The sequence below is a fragment of the Protopterus annectens genome, chromosome 3.part0 (assembly GCF_019279795.1).
Source record: "Protopterus annectens isolate FY-2018-M chromosome 3.part0, PAN1.0, whole genome shotgun sequence".
Classification (NCBI taxonomy): domain Eukaryota; kingdom Metazoa; phylum Chordata; order Ceratodontiformes; family Protopteridae; genus Protopterus; species Protopterus annectens.
In genome coordinates, this window is record NC_056731.1 from 72,055,484 (window position 1) to 72,075,879 (window position 20,396).

Sequence of the window (20,396 nt, forward strand, 5' to 3'; positions counted from 1 at the left end):
GTTGTCCTTGTATAGGGGTGTCACAGTAACTGTTCTACAGGTACCAGGTATAAACCCTGTGGACAGGCTGATACTGAACAATTTTTCAGATAGTGCATGCTTGTCACTGGTAAGAATGCCGCCTGGGTATGTTCCCAAGAAAGTGTTATTTTAGCCTTTGACAGGGATTCTAAGACTTGTTCCAAAGTGCCTTCATGGGATACTAAATTTTCAGGCACAGTGGAGGCAGCAATCTGGTAGGTGGGTCAAAGTTAGCACTAAATTTATATGCTAATGTAGTAGATATATCCTTGGGATGGGAACGCGTGATATTAGTATGGATGGGATGAGTACATTGTTGGACATTATTCCTTAGTTTCTTGACAGAAATAAAGACAAAACTTAGTTTGTCTGGGATCTGTTGTGACTTTAAGCTTTACATTTTCTAATTGCGGTCTTGATTTTCTTGCTGGCTTGTATCACTGCAGTCTTGAGGTAGGGACTGGGGATTTATTGCAGCTTTCCATTATTTTTCTTTTCTTGTATTATAGTTTATTAATATAGGAGTTCTATCATGGAGGTTTATTCCAGAATTTGCCAATATGTTTAGGACGGATGAGTACTGACTTTTCTATTCAACTGCTTAGGTAGTGGTAAAGTCAGAGGTGCATGTGGCAATCCTCTCAGTTAAAGGTAACACCCCTTTCTTAAAGCTATAAAAAAGCTTAAAGCTATACTCTGCAGCAATCTCATTGTTCTTTTATTACAAAATATATGAAGGACCATAACAGAATTACAAGTATTAAAAAAGTAGTGGTTAATGCTAGGATTAAAAATATAATTGGCTCAAAATTAGCATCATTGTCACTTTATGCATCTTCTTTTTAGCATTTTCATTGTTTTCACTGAAAATCTTTTCAGTAGCAGCCTGAATTTTTGAAAAGAATCAGGACTTTTGGTAAGATATTTGAAGTGCTAGAATATGCCGCTGAGATGAGCGTATGTCATTCCCTTGAACATTTTGTTTTTTAGAAGTCACAGTAATTGGGACTACTCAATTTTTCTATGCTACTGGGGTGACTCTGAGTCTGTTTTTACAAGGGCCCTATCATATTAACTCTCCATATGGGAAGATTCACTCCAGACCCTTTACCTTACCATAATCAATTTCAGGTTACCCCAAAAGTGGTGAAGCGGAATATTAATCTTAATTTCTGGGATTTTCACTAAATCACTCAGTTAAACCATTTCTCTTTGAATTGAATGATTCCACACTGTGATGACTGCATTTTCAGTAAATATGTATGTATTTTATTTTATAACCTTTGCCGACTGTGTTATTCCCACTAGACTAGTAGTGTGTTTTCAAGGGAGACATGCGGTGGTATTTTTAATATTAGATTAAATTTGGCAAGGGCGTTAGGAAACGTCCCCTAATCTTTCAAGTACAAGGACTCTTTTTGTTGTGGAGCTTCCTGTCTTCCATTCCAGGTGTGAAGGTGGCCCAGAGATGCAGGAAGCTACCATATGCAAAAACAGAGCATGTAGAGCAGTATGAGAAAGTAAATGTTGATTGTAGTGCTGTTAATTGAACAGCAGAGATGTTTATTTCATTGGAGAAGGAGTTGGAGGCCAAAAATAGTGTAAGAAAGGGGTATAATGTGTCACAGATGGAGGAAAAGGCAGTCAAGACTTTTCAAAGTAGTAGGAAGGCAGCAGATGCAGTGGAGATAGATTTGGAAGAGGTTTTCAGCAGAAGCTTTTTGAAACTGAGGATGTAATACAGGATTGTATAATTACAACTCTCCAGTCTGGAGGGTTGTGGGATGGCATATTGTTGGAGATGCTGGAGGAAAGTGAAGTGGAAGATGGAAAGGATTTATCTTGGGGAAAAAAACTAATGAGAAAATACAGAAGGAAGAAGGGCAGCAGAGCAAGGAGACACAGATAGAGAAGAAATTGCACACTGACATGGTGAGAGAAGGAATATGTGATAAACAAGGAGAAGAAATGAAAGTTAGAATTAAACGAGTATTTAAAATTTGATTTGAAAAGAAGGAAGATGCTCCAATGCACATTTACAAGGTATGGGATGAAGTTATAAAGATGATCCAGATTAAACAAACGAGATAAGATCATTTATAAATATTAATAAAGAGACTTTTGTGACATTATTTTTGAGGTTGAGAAGATAATGGAAAAGTTTATAGAAGAATATGAAGAAAGGAAAAACTGCTCACAGTGGAACTTATTTGTTCTTAAGCCCTCTTTCAGGGCAGGTAAGAAAAAAATTAATATCAATTCTGAACTGAGGTTGAAAAAGAGAGTTTAAGAAAGCACTTATTAAACCTATGCAATGATGTGATGAATTTATTGAAAGTATAAGATAATAGAGTTTTATGGTCTGGGGCATGGGATTGCAACGTGATACTGAAACTGGAAAATACTTGTGTTGTACATATTCCAAGTGTTATTAATGTTGAAGGAGATAGAGATTTGGTAAAATACTGGGGACAAACAAAGATGTACATTTTATCTGGAAAAATGGATAATTTAATTAATAAATGTGAAAAAAGAAAATGTTTTATATGTGGGGGTTTAAGACATGATGCAAAACATTTTGAACGTAAACGTTATACATGTAAAAAAGTGGGACATTTGGGGGGAGTGTGAAGAAAAAGAAAATGAAGTAGTATCAGGTATAACAGAGCATGTAATAGAACAAGGTAATAAGAATAAAGCTATGGAAAAGGATGTAGAAGAGAAAAATGGAGAAAAAAGTAGTAGTACTAATATGGAACAAGTAAGTCAAAAAATAAAGTGAAAGATGATTTGAATGCAGTAAATGTTGGAGAAGAAGAAGAGTCAAGTTTAGGTGAGAATGATGATGATAAATGGAATATAGTTAGATAAAAAAAATCAATTGGAAAAAAGAGTTAAAAGGAAAAATATAGAAGACTTAAATAAAGAATAAAAAAGTGAAAGGATGAATATATACTATTATTTAAAGCAGTTATGTGTAAAGTTTTGTCAATAAATGTGAATAATTTTAAAAAGTTGGAAAGAAGGGTAGGGATTTTGGAGTGGTGTAAAAAAATTAGATAGTGATGTTATTATAGAAGACGATATTAGATTTTTGTCAAAACAGAAAGATATCAAACAGAAGTGTGGTGGGGAAAATGCAATACGGAATTTTGTGAAAAAAACCTGTTCAGAAATACTCATATTATATAAAGATATAATTAAAGCGTTAAATGTTATACTTAAGACGGCGAGAACATATTATAAGAATTATTGCATTATATGCTTTTGGGAAGATAATACAATATATAGTGGTTAATATGGAGATAATTGTAGTAGGAGACTTTAATTGTATTTTAAGATACCCTAACAAAAAAGCTTATGATGTTAAAGTAGTAAAGGACATTATAAAACATGGACAGTTAAAAATTTGGAATTTAGAGACTTGGATGTATAGAAGATGGGAGAAAAGAACAGAAATAGAATATTTTTTATTATCAGAAAGTTTAGTAATGGTTACATGAGGAATGTTAATTATAGGGTTTTCATATTATAGGACAATATGGATTATGGTAAAAGGAAATGGTTATATAAAAATAGGGAAAAGGATAAAAAGAATAAATGAAGTAAAATGAGATGATAAAGGGAGAAAAGAGGTCATGAGATTATGGCATGATCATGTAGAAATTAATGTTACCAAAACTGATCAGAATGGTAGTTCAATTTTATATTAAAATATAAAAAATGTTTTATGACATGGGTAAAAGACAAAATATATAGGGAAAACAGGAATTATAATAACTTAAGTAATGACATGATTGAATGCATAGAGAAGAATGATGAGAATTTCTTTAGTAAAGAACAGAAAATATATGAAATTAATAAGAAAAAATAGAGCATGTATTGTATAAAATATATTTTTGAAAGGAAGAAAAGAAGAAATTGCACCTTATGTAAGTAAAATAATCAAAGAGAATAATAGCGTAATGAGGGAAATGAAAGATTTATCAGGTAAGATATGTAGCACATACAAGGAGATTACGAATATAGTAAAATAATATATTACAACAGTATTTAAAGAGCAGAGAAGTAAGACATGGAAGAAATGGAAGGTTTACACTTTTTCAGATATGGAGAATAAAGATGTATAAAAAGAGAAATAGAAGAACTAGAACAGTAAATAAAAGGAATTAATTTAAATTATTCATCAGGACAAAAGGAATGAAATATAAGCTGTATAAAAACCTGACTTTTGAGAAAAAATTGTTCATAAAAGTATTAAATAAATGGTTAGAGAAAGTTTTTTTTGTATAAAGAGTTGTGTGGAGGTATCATCAGATCTAAATGGAAAAAAAGGAGAGAAGGAAGAAATTTAAATTTGGAGACCTGTTGTATTAAGTAATATGGATTATAAGATTTATATGAAATTTTACACAAATTGATGGAAGGAAAAGTAGGTAAGGTTGTAAATGATTATGTGTTTGGTATAAAAGATAAAAAGTTTAAGACTTGTTAATAATTAGGGAATTATTAGATGATACAGTAGTTAGAAATGGTCAGGCAAAGTGGTGGTAGGAGATTTAAGTAAATCATTTAATTCAATACATAATTTAGTATTATGGGATATATTTGATATGTATAAAGTAAGCCAGAAGATTAAAAATGTGTGCATGTCAGCATACAGGTATAATTTAGTAAAGATTATTATAAATAGATGATTGAGTGATGATAAGGATAACAGACAAGGACACCCATTGAGTGGTACATTATTTGCACTAGTAATGAACACAATATCAATGTACATGAATAAGAAGATGGATGATAATAGTAAGGAAGGGATAAAAAAGCCCATATTGTTGAATTATGCAGATGACATTATTATTACAACTAAAAACAAAGTTACCATGAATGAATATAGTAATAAAGCAGTTACAAGAAAATATTAAGGTGTTTGGGCTAGTATTAACTACAGATAAAATTCAAGACTTAGGTTTTGAAGGAAATATTGGAGGAGTTGAATTTAATAAAGAAAAAATAAGATTCTTGGAATAAACTTTGGGAAGCAAGAAAGTATAAAATCTGCAGGAATAGAGAAATTAAAAAAATCTGTGTGTTTTGGAAGTCTTTTAGGCTTTCTTCTAAAAAGAAAGTACATTTTAATAAATTCAGTTTTGTTAACAAATATTACTTACCTAATTAGTGCCATTAGTGTTCCTTTAAATTTAGAGAAGGATGCATGCAATATAATAATTGCCTTTATATGGGGATCAAGGTTAAACCCTGTAAAAAGAAGGGAGCTATATGTGCATAATGATAAAGGAGGTTTAGGGTAAATAAACCCTATAGTATATATATTATCCTTAAATTTTACACAGTAATGAAGGATTTAAAAGATAATGAAGATACATTAATAACAGAAATATTAAGTGCAAAGTATAAAATGGAATGGCAAACTTTTTAGTTTAAAAAAGAAATAGAAAAGTATCAAGATAAAATAATCTTATGGAAAATTAATGTGAAAGAAACTGAAAATGATAGAAACAATGTTATGAAAAGGTTATGGAAAGTATTACAGGATATATCCTTGGAAGGAATTAAACAACAAGATAAGGAATGCTATTGCTGCAGGAATGAAGAGATGTAGAAAACATATAGAAGGTCAAGATTTTCTATTGAGATTGTCTATACAAAAGCTACCAATGAAGATAAATATGACATATAAAAGTAAAAAAGACAAAGTTTGTCTTTATTGTAATGAATTTGAAACTTTTTATACAAGATGAAAGGGCAAAACATGTTATGGGAAAAGATTACAAAGAGAAGATATGTGAATGATTTTAAAAACATAAGCAATTTAAATATGGACAGGAGTAAATTTGGCTACTATAGATATAAAAGTACAAAACTGGTGGAAAAGCTCAATAAAAAACATTTAATCCGGAATCAGAGGGTTAAGGAAATCATGTTCAATAAAAAATGGGACTTAGCAATGATGTTGAAAAAATAAGGTTTTGGTTGTAGAACTGGAGTGGGGATCAAAATGCATTAAGTGTGTTTTATATATGATGATGTAATAAGCGTGTGTTAAATATGATGAAGTAAAATGAAAAAGGACGATGTGATATATATATATATATATATATATATATATATATATATATATATATATATATACATATATATATATATATCAATCAAATCAATGTCTTTCAGCTTTTCCTGGTTAGGGGTCCCCACAGTGGATCACCGTGGCCTATATATGTGTGTGTATGTATATATATATATATATATATATATATATATATATATGGATCTACTTTTCTTCATCAAAATTACACTTGTTCAAGAAAGAAAAGCAGATCCCCACTTCAGTGAAAGTGCACTTCAATGAAACTGCACTTTCACTGAAGTATAGTCACTGGATCGCTATCGCTGAAGTATAGTCACGGGATTGCTATCCCAAACAAAAGACACACAAAAAATCTTTTGCACATAGGCAAGTAATATTCCCTTATCTCCACTGTGCCATGATCTCAGCACTAGTTTGCTTAGTTGTACAGCAGCACTAAACGTTGATGTACAACTAAGATTACATGCAAACTGCATGTTTTTATAACTACTTTTTTGTTTTTTTTTTCTTAATTGTATCTTCACATGAAAGTGCATTTTTGACAAAATGCATTTTCACGGAAGTGTACTTGTGAATTTACTGGATCCCATATATATATATATATATATATATATATATATATATATATATATATATTTGTAAATAGTTGAAGATATGTATATATAATGCAAATAAATACTAATGTAAATAATTTATGCGATTGTGTAAAAATACCTATGGATTTTGTCAATAAAGAACCACTACTATTTTCATGTATGGAGGGACCTTTCATGATGACACTTTATGCTTCCAGTCCAGGCATGGTTGTGCCTCAAAGAAGCAGAAAGATAGCTGTGCAAGAGCAGAGGAGAAAGGAGTTTATGATTATGGTGTTGTTCTTCAAACAGCAGAGGTGGTAGTGAAAGGAGATGAGGAGTTGTTTTTGGGAGATGATGGTATGTTGAATGTGTTAGAAAAGGCAGTCAAGCCTTCTCAAGGTCAGCCTAAGGATCTGCAGAAGGAGGCAGAATCTATTGTAATGAATTCTGAAGATTTGTTTCAAAAACCCTCTTTGTGGAAGAGGTTACAACACAAGAATGTGTTACAACCGTCCAGTCAGGAGGATAGTGGGATGATTTATTGATGGACATGGTAAATGACAGTGATCCAGAGCTTGGCAAAGATGTGTTGTGAAGAGAGCTGATGGAAAGGATCCAGAAGGAAGAAGTACTGCAGACTGAAGGCAGACAGGTCAACAGAAAATCATATGTGGAGATGGTTAAAGCAGGGATGGAAAATAAGAAAGTAGAAAAAGAAGTATGTTTAAAGAAAAAGAGATGAAAAAGAAGTATGTTTAAAGAAACAAAAACTTTTTAAGGTGCGGATTGAGAAGAAGGAGATGCAGAGTTGGACAGATGTAAGGTATGGAACAAAGTAATTACAACAGTGGGAATAAAACCAAATGAGGTAAGAGTATTTATACATATTAATAAAGAGATTTTTTGTGATGTTGTTTTTGAGACTGGTCAGATTCTTAAAAATTCTTAGAGTAATATAAGAAGAAGAAAACTGCTCACCTTGAAACATGTATATATGTTAAGCCCTTTTATAGGGAATTAATAAGAAAATTAACATTCAATTCAGGACCAAGTTGAAAAAGAGACTTTAAAAAGACATTTTTAATGTTATGTAAAGATGTATTTAGTTTATCAAAAGTATGTGATAGAAGTTTATGGACTAGGGTATGGGATTGCAATGTGATTTTGAAACTAGAAAATCATAGTATTATTCACATTCAAAGTATTATTAATGCTGAAGTATACAAAGGCATGGTTAAATATTGGGAACAACCAAAATGTTTTTTTTGTGTGGAGAAACTGATCAGTTAATTAATAATTGTGTTAAAAGAAGATGTTTCAAATGTGGGGAAACAGAACAGGATATTAGGAGCTGTGAACTGAACTGTTATAAGTGTAATGAAGTGGGATATTTGGGGGAAGTGTGAAGAAAAAGGAAATGAGATAGAATCAGAGATGAAAACAGAAATAACGGATCATGATAAAGGATACTGATACCTGAATTACGTACTCCTGAGACTGGAAAGAGACTTGTCTTCCCCATATTTCACTGCCTTGAGATGCAGGAATTAGTCATTTGAAACAAGCAACCCTTCTGCCAGTATACACCCCCCAGCTTCAGTCTCCTGCTAAATACTGGAAGCCCAGAGTAAACCCTGAATAATGATACCTGAATTACCTACTCCAGAGACTGGAAAGAGACTTGTCTTCCCCATATTTCACTGCTTTGAGATACAGGAATTAGTCATTTGAAACAAGCAACCCTTCTACCAGTATACACCCCCCAGCTTCAGTCTCCTGCTAAATACTGGAAGCCCAGAGTCAACCCTGAATACTGATACCTGAATTACCTACTCCTGAGACTGGAAAGAGACTTGTCTTCCCCATATTTCACTGCCTTGAGATACAGGAATTAGTCATTTGAAAGTATGTACATATACTCCTATTTGACTTAAACTGTAATATAATCCTGTCGTTGTTTAAGTAAGTGTTCCCTGCAGGACTATCAGCAGCCACTGTCTCTTTTATATACCTCCTGCCTGTTAGAATTAATCCTCCTACTTTGTCTCTATACTTACGTTCCCTTTACCCTTATTAACCTCTCACCTATTACTCTCCCCCCTGCTTGTAAATTACATATCTTTTTTCTTACCTCTACCACCCCTAGTCTCTCTAAACCCCTTTAGGTAGATCATACTTACCTTACCTGCTATAACCATTCTATCTAGTCTCTCTAATACCCTTTATAGTAGATCCTACCTACCTTTCCTGCAATACCATTTTACCTATTTTTTTCCTTCACTTACCTTGCTCCTGGATATTAGCCTTTAAACCCATTCTGCTTTCATCTTACCTCTGTTACTCCTGAACCTATTTCTTTGTCTCTGTATCAGCTCTTAGACAGCTATCCTTTCACTCTGCTAACTTAATCTCTCAACTCCTAGGTACCTTACTTTAGATTTAACTCCCTCTTCACTGATTGTTCTCCCTCAAAACCTGTCGGTGTCTGAACCCGCTCCATTTGCCCTGCGGGCTCACTCCGCTCCCCTACCCTACCCCCAATTCCCACCCACCCCCAGTGGTCCTAATCTTATACTTCCTACACCACACCCCCTCACTCCTCTAACCAATTAATCACTCCAAACAATTTTCTTCACCTAGCCACACCCTCCTCTCTACTATCTCTACTTATAGTACTATTTCCCAACTAGCACTACTCCTCCCTCTATCTAAGTCTCTGCCATTCCTACCAGTCCTTATTATCTTATCTCTCTCAACCTCCTTTGTATTTGTATACATATATATATATATATATATATATATATATATATCAGTATACTTATATATTACAATATGCATACTACTGTAAAAGTTATCCTAACCTACTTAATACTCTTAACCATATATTTACCTGTCCTGACTTCAGCCTATCTCCTAACCTATTTTGAAAAGTCCAATCTCTCCCTCCACAATCTCCCTCCAAAACAAACAACCACTCTTGATATTTCTCACTCACATACACATATTAACATAATCTCTACTCCCTGCTATATATCACCTCAATACCATCGATATGCACACATTAAGTATAACAACCTATTAATAAAAAAATGGAAACTTCTAATTAACTACTCACACAACCCAATATCTAAACCACAAAGCCCTACCTTAAAGGATGGGGACATACACCCTAATCCTGGCCCAACCAATGCATCTATAGGAAATATTCACTGCATGACTTCCCCTAACCTGCCAACCTTAACCAAATTCTCCAACTCTCTACTTATAGCACATCTCAATATCCGCAGTATCAATAACAAAATTGTCCACCTTCATGCTCTCCTTCATATTCACTCCTTCGACATTTTCTGCCTAACAGAAACATGGTTAAAACCTGGAACTAAGGATAATGAAATTATCCCCCCTGGCTATAACATATTGAGACAAGACCGAATAAAACATAAGGGTGGGGGAGTAGCACTCCTCTATAAAAGTGGCCTACAGATCGCCTCTATAAATGATAGCCCACCTTTGGACAGTAAGGATGAAGTCCTTATCTCCAAACTTCAATTCAATCCTAACAAATCCCTCTATGTGATCTGTATCTACCTACCCCCTGGTAATAACAACACTATAATAGAAGATATTCTTAGTTGGGTGTCCTTAACTTACCCACAAGAAACTATAATACTAGGTGACTTTAACACAGACTAGAAAACCTTCAACACTAACAACCCTCCCGCACATATTAATCTCCATGGCTTTATTCAAACTATCAACTCAACTACCAGAATCAACAAACCAACCAAAAAAGAGAGCACCTTAGACTGGATACTTATAAATAAACAACCTCATACTTATAATATAGGAACCTTACCAGATGATCTAAGTGATCATACTCTAACTTATATAATAAGACAAAGGAATGCCATCTCTAACACCCCTACCTACAGGATTTCACAAACAAAGAAACAGTTTAACCCTGTACTATTCCAAAACAAACTCAATGCATGTGACTGGAAACCTCTAAAAATACTCCCACTAAATGAGACTGTCAAATATTTTAACTCTAAATTTCTTGCAATCCTAGATGTGCATGCATCTAAACGATCTATTAGAATAAAATCCAAACCAGCCCCCTGGCTTACAAAAGAGACTAGACAAAAAAATCTACTTAGAAACAAAGCTTGGGCTAAATGGAGAACTAACAGAACTTCCCCTGAACAACAAACGTTTAGACAGCTAAGAAACATAACTAAAAAAGCTATACTCTCTCACAAAAAGAACTACTATTGTAAGCTACAACAAACACACCAGAACAATCCTCAAAAATGTTGGACTAACATTAATAGGCTCCTCAACCCTGGTCACTCTAGCACACCAGCCCCTCATGATGCTGATCAAAATACCCCAAATCAAATAGCCAACAAGTTCAACACCTACTTTACAGAAACTATACAATCCCTAGCTTGCCAGCTTTCCACTAACACAAGGATCCCATCTTCCTTAGCTGGATCATTACCAACATTTACATTTCAGCCTATCTCAACCACTTTCATCAATAAAATCTTACTAAAACTTAAGCCTTGCACTCCTTCAGCCGACCAATTACCTTCTGAATATTTACAAAAAACAGCCAAAGTTATTGCCTTCTCCATATCCATCCTACTTAACAGAACCATTAATGAAGGAATTATTCCAGACATCTGGAAAATCTCCCACATCATCCCCCTACATAAAGGTGGTAAATCCTGCGATTACTCTAATTATAGACCAATAGCTCTGCTATCAGCAGTAGCTAAAGTCATGGAAAAGTGCATTCACCACCAGCTACTAGACCACCTAACTAAACATGACATACTGGCTAAGTGCCAGCATGGCATTTAGGCCATTTCATAGCACTACCACCGCTCTACTCTTTTTCACTGACTCCATTTATAGGAATCGTAATAACAACATCCTCTCTTCTGCTCTCTTCATCAACCTTTCAAAGGCTTTTGATATGGTTAATCATCCACTGCTTATAAATACTCTTGAACTTCTTGCTGTAGATACCCTAGCTATACAATGGTTCAAGTCTTACCTTAACAATAGGCAACAGGCAGTTCTCTGGGAAAACAAACTTTCATCCCACCTGCCAGTCACCCTTGGAGTCCCCCAGGGCTCCATTTTAGGACCTCTTCTTTTTTCACTATTCATCAACGACCTTCATGTAGCAGTCCCTGAAGCTACCTGTATTCAATATGCCGATGATTCCACACTTATATGTTCTGCCAACTCCACTTCTGATCTACACTCTCTAACTCAAAAAGTATTCAACTCAGTAGAAGACTGGTTCCAGAAATGCTGTCTCCTTTTAAACGCCAAAAAAACCAAGCTTCTACTCTTCAAACCTACCAATAGGTCCTCTCCCATAAACTTCTCTATTAAATCTAACAATGGTACCCTCATCTTTCCCGATCCTACTACCAAACTATTAGGAGTTACAATTGACAACAACCTCAACTTCGATAACCATATAAATAACACCATTCAAACAGTGAACAGAAAAATGGGCTCCTTATATCGAATCAAACCCTTCTTAACTCCCATAGCTAGAACCACTATTGCCCACTCTCACTTAGTCTCAACTCTTCTCTATGCTTCTCCTATTTATACTAATCTAAAGAAAAATAATCTTCTCAAACTGTCTAACTCCTATAACAATATTGCCAGATTTGCCACTGGAAATGCATTTCGAACACACCACTGTCTGAATCTAAAGCAGCTAGACTGGCTTGAACTCCCTAACGTGCTAACTTATTCCCAACTCACCATTGCTCATAAAATATTTTACCAACCAAATAATGCTCCAGTACTTGCTAACCTCATTACCCCTTATAATAATCTAAATTCCCTACGCTGTTCTAGCAAACTACGTGCTAGCATAAGTAAGTCCAATAACTTGTCAGGCGACAGCCTATTCTCCAATACTGCTGAGAAACACTGGAACCTTCTACCTACCGACCTAACACTACTACCTTCACTGTCACTCTTTAAGCAAAAACTCAAAAGTCACCTAAAATCACTCTGGTTATGCCCCTGCACTAACCCAGATTAATCTACTACCTATCCTATTTTTATCTTCTTACTGCCTATGGATAAATAATCATACTCTACATACCCCTCTGTATGCTAAAATCTGGTCATTGTAAAACTTATATAACCACAAGCATTTATGTTAACTACAATGAACTGTAGTGTATCTTCACGTATCATACGATTACATGACTGATATATGACTTTATACTCACCTTTTTAGTACTGTACTTTTTAATAACCTTCTTCTTTATTTAAAATACTTATTATTTTATTTGTTATACAATTGGATATTTAATTTTGTGCTATGCTGGAGCTTTTCTCCCCGGGCCTCTACTGAAAATGGAAATATATCCAGTTGGACTAGCCCGGTCAACAAATGTAAAATAAAATAAAATAAAAATAAATAAATAAATAAAGTTATAGAAAAAGAGTTATAAATAGTGGAAATGCAAAAAGAAGCATTTAATATAGTGGGCAGTGAACAAATTATAAAAAATGTTAATATAAAAGAGGATTTAACTATAGAAACAATGAGGAAGAAGAGTCAGGGTTAAGTGATAGTGATGATGCTAAATGGAATATAGTTAAATAAGAAAGAAATTCTATTGGTAAAAGGGTATGGGGGAGGAAAAGCAAGAATAAAGAGGTATTTAAAAAAGGAAAAAGAAGGGGAAAGAATGACTATATATTACATAAAGGCAAATGTTCTTGTAAAGTCTTAGCCCTTAATGTCAATAGTTGAATAAAAAAAATAGAAGAATAGAAACTTTGGAATGGTGTAAAAAAACAAGAAAGTGGTATCATTATTTTAGAAGATGCCAGAGTTTAACACAGAAAGAAAGATATCAAACAGAAATATGGCGGGGTAAAATGTTATTTGGAATTCTGAGAAGGAGACTTGTTCAAGAATTCTTATTTTATATATACATACACAATAAAAGCATTAGATGTTACTTTTGTTACAACAGGTAACATTACAGTTGCTGGTGTAAGATGGAGGGACCACATAATTAGAATTATTTATAAGTTCATAGGTGTGTACTAGGCTAACAGCCCTGGAGCCTATACAAGCCTAGCCCAAGAAGATTCCCTGGCATCATGCCACCCAAAGTTAGTTCCCAGTGCCCCTGTCAAGCAAGGCCACTGAAGTGATCCCCATAGTGAGCTTCCTATTGCCCACCCACTCATCAAGATTTCTCTTAAAGAGAGCCAGTGAAGTGTTCTGCTTGACGTGAATGGGAAGTTTGTTCCAGAGTATGGGAAGTCTCTGGGTTAGGAACCTGTCCCTTCAGCATGTTCTGTTTATTGTGGCAATGAGGTTAAGGTCCCTGGAGTGTGTGGTATGGAGGGATTGGGATTTCTTTAGGTGTAGCTTATCTAGCAACTCTGGGCCAGACATGGCTTTGTAGGTCAAGCAGAGATCGCCTCTAAGTAGGCGATAAGAGACAGCTGGAGTTTTTTGAGTCTGTCTATATCAGGCATGTGTCTAAGGCCTAAGATCCTCTTAGTGAGGTATTTTTGTGGCCTTTCCAGTTGTTGTAGGTGTCTAGTGAGGTACATACCAAATGGGGCATTGTATTCTATAATAGGTCTAATGAGGGATGAGTAGAGAGGGAATATGACCTCTTTCCTGGATGAAAAACCTTTTGTAATGAGATGTGCCACATAGAAGGACTTTCTGACTACAGTGGTAATGTGGTTATCAAAGGAGAAATTGTTGTCAGCCTGTGTCCCCAGGTCTTTACACCTTCGGTGTTTAGTGGATTACCGCCAATGTGGTAGTTCATGGGCACCGAATTTTTCCCAAAGGGAATGACAATGGACTTTTGGCATTGAGCTTAAGGCTATGGTTCTGGCACTAGTCATTGCTGTCAGTGAGGCCTTTTTGTAGAATTTCTGCATCAGTTGGAGAATTAATAATGGCTTCCAGTTTGCAATCATCTGTGAACTTGGTCAGCCAGAGTCCCTTTGTGTTGGTTTGAACTTCAGACAAGTAGATGCCAATCAGGAGAGGACCTGGGATTGATCCCTGTGGGACACCACTTGTAACTGGTCGGTAGTCAGATTTGGAGTCTGCTACTTTCACAGTGTGGGTTCTATTAGTGAGCCATTTGGCAATCCATCTTATTACATAGACTCACTAAACTAGGCATAATCCCCTATCTATGATCCCTGAGTGAGGGATGGTGTCGAAGGCCTTGGCAAGATCCAGGTAGGCTGTGTGAAATACCTTGCCCTCATCCACAGCTCTAGTGACAGACATAAAGAAGTCTATCAGGTTGAGCAGGCATGCTCTACCTTTCACAAACCCATACTGCGTGGGGTCCAGAGTTTGGAGATACCTATTTCCTTATTTATAAGTCCCATGATGATGCACTCCATAGCCTTACATATTAGACTCATCAGGCTAATGGAGCGGTAGTTCCCAAGGTCTGTAGTCACTCCCTCTTTGTGGATTGGGATGACCGTAGCAGTGGTGCGCAATTTGGTAGGAACAAAGCCTGAAATGAGGCTGTGATTGAACAGGGTACTCAGGTGTTGGGCCAGTTCATTTTATAATTCATGTAGAATTGCCATTTTTGCATATATAAATAAAAAGAGAGAGAAGAGATGTTTAGAAACATCATTCAATATGTAGCAATTAATATGGAAATTATCATAACAGGAGATTTTAATTGCAATTTGAGACTGCAGAAATAGAAAGCATACAATGTTAAATTAGCATGGGACATTATTAAATACAGGAAGTTAAGAATTTGGAATCAAAATACATGGACCTATAAAGAGGAGAAAATAGAATGGAAATAGACTATTTATTGGTATTGGGAAACTTCTTAATAGTGGAAGAAGGTGTTTGGATGACAAGTTTTTCATATCATAGGGCAATTTTGATTGAGATAAAAGGAAAGTCTGAGTAAATAAAAATAAGGATGGGCTTAAAAAGAATAAATAAGGTGAAATGGGATGATAAAGGAAAAGATAAGGTGAAATTGTGGCACAATCATGTGGCTTGAGATAAAAAGAAAGTGAGTAAATAAAAATTGGGATGAGTTTAAAAAGAATAAATAAAGTGAAATGGGATGAAATACTGTAGAAAAAGAAGATAAGGTGAAATTGTGGCAAAATCATGCAGTGATGAGAGAACTCTGTAAGGATTGGTTGGAATGGTAGTTACATTTTAAATAGAAGTATAGAAAATGTTATGTGACATGGGAACAAATAAATATAGATAAGATAAAGTATAAGAAAGTAAATAATGATGCTTCTGACTGGAGAGGAATTATGACAATTTTATTATGAAAGAACAGGAGTTTTATGAGTTAAATAAGAAAAATATAATATTTATTATATAAACAATGGCATTTTTGCAAGGAAAGAAGAAATTGTACCATATTTAAGTAAAACAGTTAAAGAAAATAGTGTTTTGAGAGAATTGAAAGATTCATTTGATAATGTATATTATACAGTAGAGAAAATATGGGAGATAGAAAAAGTTTATATTAAGACATTAATTGAAAGACAGAGGTTAAAAATCAGCAAGCAATGAGAAGCTTATTCATTGTCTGGTAAAGATAATGAAGATTTAGAAAATAATAACCATAGAAGAACTAGAACAGGTTTTGAAAGTAGTGAATCTAGATTCAGCAGCAGGACCGGATAGTATAGAATATAGGATGTATAAAGATATGACATTGGATCAAAAAGAATGGTTTATAGGTGTATTAAATTAATGGTTGGATAAAGTATTTACAGAATTGGACCAAGACTATTAAATAATACAGATTACAAAATTTTCTTGAAAATTTTACAAAAAGGAATGGAGAACAAAGTATGCAAGATTGTAAAGTGGGCATGCATAGGCCTTAAAATGAAAAAAGGGGCTCAGGATTTATTATTGATAATCAAGGAAATAGTAGATGACATATTGTTTAGAAATGTGCATGCAAAATGTACATAGAGCTTTTGATTTGATTCATCATTATGTGTTATGGGATATATTTGAAGTTTATAATATAAGTGAAAAGATAAAAAAAATGGTATTATAGATTATAAGTATAATATAGCCAAAGCATTAGTAAATGGGTGGTTTAGTCAAGATATACAGCTTGAGAAATGGATTAGAAAAAGTTGTCCTTTGAGTAGTATATTATTTGCATTAGTGATGAACATGATAGCTATGCATATAAATAGAAGTTGGAATTGATGAGTTATACTTCAAATAAAGGGACAAATATGCTGATTCTACTAACATATGCAGATATTATTATTATTTCTGAAAATGAAGTAGATATGAGTAAATTAATAAAATAGGGTTTTTCATAAATAAAGGCAAGGATTAGGGTATGAAAAGATGATCGGAGAGATTAAATTTAATATGACAAAAATAAAAATCCTTGGAATATGGTTTGGAAAGTAAGACATTATAGAAACAGTATGGAAAGAAAAATAGAGGAAATGAGAAATACTTGTTTATTTTGGAAATCTTCTTTCCTAAAAAAGTGTATTTAATTAACTCTATTTTATTAGCTAAAATCACTTATCTAGCACAGGTTTTTAGTGTGCCTTTCACTTTAGAAAAAAAAAGTGTATAATATTATTTTCTTTCGTTTGGAGATCTAGGTTGAATCCAGTGAAAAGGGGGATTTTATATGCAAGTAAAGAAAAGGAGTGGATTATGATTAATAAATCTGATAGTCTATATTGCATCTTTGAATTTACATAGCATACATAGAGTAATGAAATATTTAAAAGATAATGTCGGTTCTATTCTAACACAAATTTTAAGCTTAAAATATAAAATGGAGTGGTTTCATTTGTTTTACTCAAAAAGGAGAGTTTGTTGTAACAAAGAAATAGAGAACTATCAAGATAAAATCATGTTGTGGAAAATTAATGTTAATAGGACTGAAAAGGGGAGGAAAGTATGGCACAATAATATTATAGAAATGTATTTTTGGCTATATTAACAAAAAGATTGAATAAAGAAAAAAGGAGTTCTATACAAGAAAGAATACTAAGATGGAAAAAAAAGGATAGAGTGCCAAGATTTTTTATGAAGACTATCAGTACAAAGGTTGCCAGTGAAGGCAAATATGCCTTATAAAAGTAAAAAAAGATAGGATTTGTTTGAATTGTGGAGAATTTGTAACTAGTGAGCATGTTTTCTTAGCATGCAAAAGGGTTAAAATTATATGGAAAAGATTTTAGAGTTGAACAATGTGGAGGGATTTAAAGAAGGAAACAGTATAAATATGGATATAATAGAATTTGAATATTACAAGAATAAAAATAGAAATTATGCTAAGTAAATGGACAAAAAATATTTTGTATTTTTTTTTTCTTTAATCTTATGCCCTGAGAAAGTTTGATAGTATGGACAAAGTTGGAAGATATGGAGAAGCCATTGCTGGGAATAATCATAAATATTATTATTATTATTATGCCACCCATGAATAGAGCTATTTTCTACTGATGATTTGTTCACTTATGTCCGTGTGTCATGGAATCTATCTTACCCGCCAGTGGCTCTAGGTAAAGATCAAATAAGAGGAGAGTTAATATGTATCTCTACCTCGTGCTTCTACTCAGTGGTAAAATGCCAGAAGGGCAACCCCTACTTTTACTATTGCTTTTAATATAACCTTTTCAGTAGTTCTGTCAGGTTCTCACCCCCCCACTCCCCTAAACAGATAACACGCAGTCTAGTAAATGCTTTCTCAGCAGCCAATGAAATAAGCTGAGAGGCTTGTCTGAGAATCATCTCACTGCACCAATAATACTGTATTAATATTGTCTAATGTTTAATAACCCTCAACAGAACCACATTCATTCTTATTGATAAGTCTGGGCATTACTTCTGACAGCATCCTTGGCTGCAGAAACATAAAAAACTATAATGATGGTTAAAAACACATATTGATTGGTAGGTCAATGAATCTGTTTACTCAGTCTTTTTCTTTCCATGCTTATCATAAGATCAGGTACTTTTAAAGCTACTCCTCCCTAGAAATGGTAATGAAGTCCTCAGAACAGCAAGCTCACCATGGTATGCACTAAGGTACTCACTCTACAAGAGGTAACACAGCCCTCATATTTCCCCACACTTCCTATCTCTCTTATATTTAAAAACTACCAGCCACCAAAATAACACATCATTGGATAATATCATTATCAATATCATTGGTCAATAGTTCATAGATATTGCTAGACCAAGTGAGTTACACACAGTCTCCTTAAGTGCTGCTAATTAGTTTCATTCTCTCCTGACTCTTTGACCAGTAACACTCCATACCCCAACTGATTCAGTTCATGAGCAGCTCTCCTTCCCCTCTTTAATATGCTCCTCCATTTGAATAAAGAAAAGAGGGAAATATTTTATACAATGGCCATCCTAGTTAAGCCTCGAGGTAACTGCAATCCAAGCCTTTGTCCCAGTCGCTTGTGATGAAGATCTTACATGTTCTCCATGTAATTTTTGCAGCACTTCTAACACATTATGAGGGTTCACAGAAGGATCACTCCTCCAGAAAAAATACACATTTTAAATTCACCGGGTATTGTAGCTTAATCTCAGCTGTCAGACTCTGCAGGCTTTAATAGCAGAAAGGAAATGGTTTCCCTTGACCCTGGTTTGTATGGAATATTTTTTTCCAGTTGACTAGAGACCACAATTAATTTCTTGCTTCTTTCTCACAGTTTTGATAGGAGTTCTTTCAGATTAAAGGACTAGAATTTTGACACAATGGGTTGGGGCACTCTATCTTTGCCCTCAGTTAGGGAGATAAACCTTGTAGTATTGTTTTATAAAAATGTGGTCTGAGGGTACCGCCCTCCAAGCACTAAGACACAATCTCATGAAGACTACACAGTCCAAACTATCAGTCTTCCTTGGTACTGCTGAAAATCTCAGATTCTCCCAGTGGGCTCTGTCTTCTAGTTCCATTAACTTAGTAGCTCTGTTTTCTCGGATTGATTCTAAATTCAGCAACCTTTCCAGTCTTTCTCTGCCTTTTTAAGGGAGGTGATATTATCAGAGTGGTTAGGCAATGCTTATTCAGTATGGTCCATCCTTTTGTTTGTGAATTTCACATATTCCTGTAAATGCCTCTGATCTCGCAGATCTCTGTTTGTATCAGATATTTTTGTTTTGCTTTACAACAGCCATAGCCACGTGTTTCCCAGTATTCCAGGAGGGGATTGTTTAATATCCCTGCTTCTCGCAGGTCCCTGCTCTATTTCTCCTTTTATTCTTGTTGATAAGCACTTGACATCTATTGACTTTATTATTGCATCAGAAAGTGGCACCTAATGACGTCAGACATAGCACACAATTAGTATTTTCTCATGTCAGGAGTACAGAACACAGTAACTGATCTATTTTGTCATATTATAAGAAGTCCAGTCTTCCAAGTTTTTTCACTCATTGCCTTAATGTACTTATCATTCTGTGTGAATAGTAAAAGGAATTAAAAAGATGTGCTTGTTTGTAAGGAAACTGAACCAACTCATGTCATTATTCAATGACATGTATTTTAGTAAATCATATCATTATAGTGACCATCTCTGGATGTTAACTGAGATACTCTAGTAAAAGGAATAATCAAATGAGTGGAGTGGGTGCATATTCT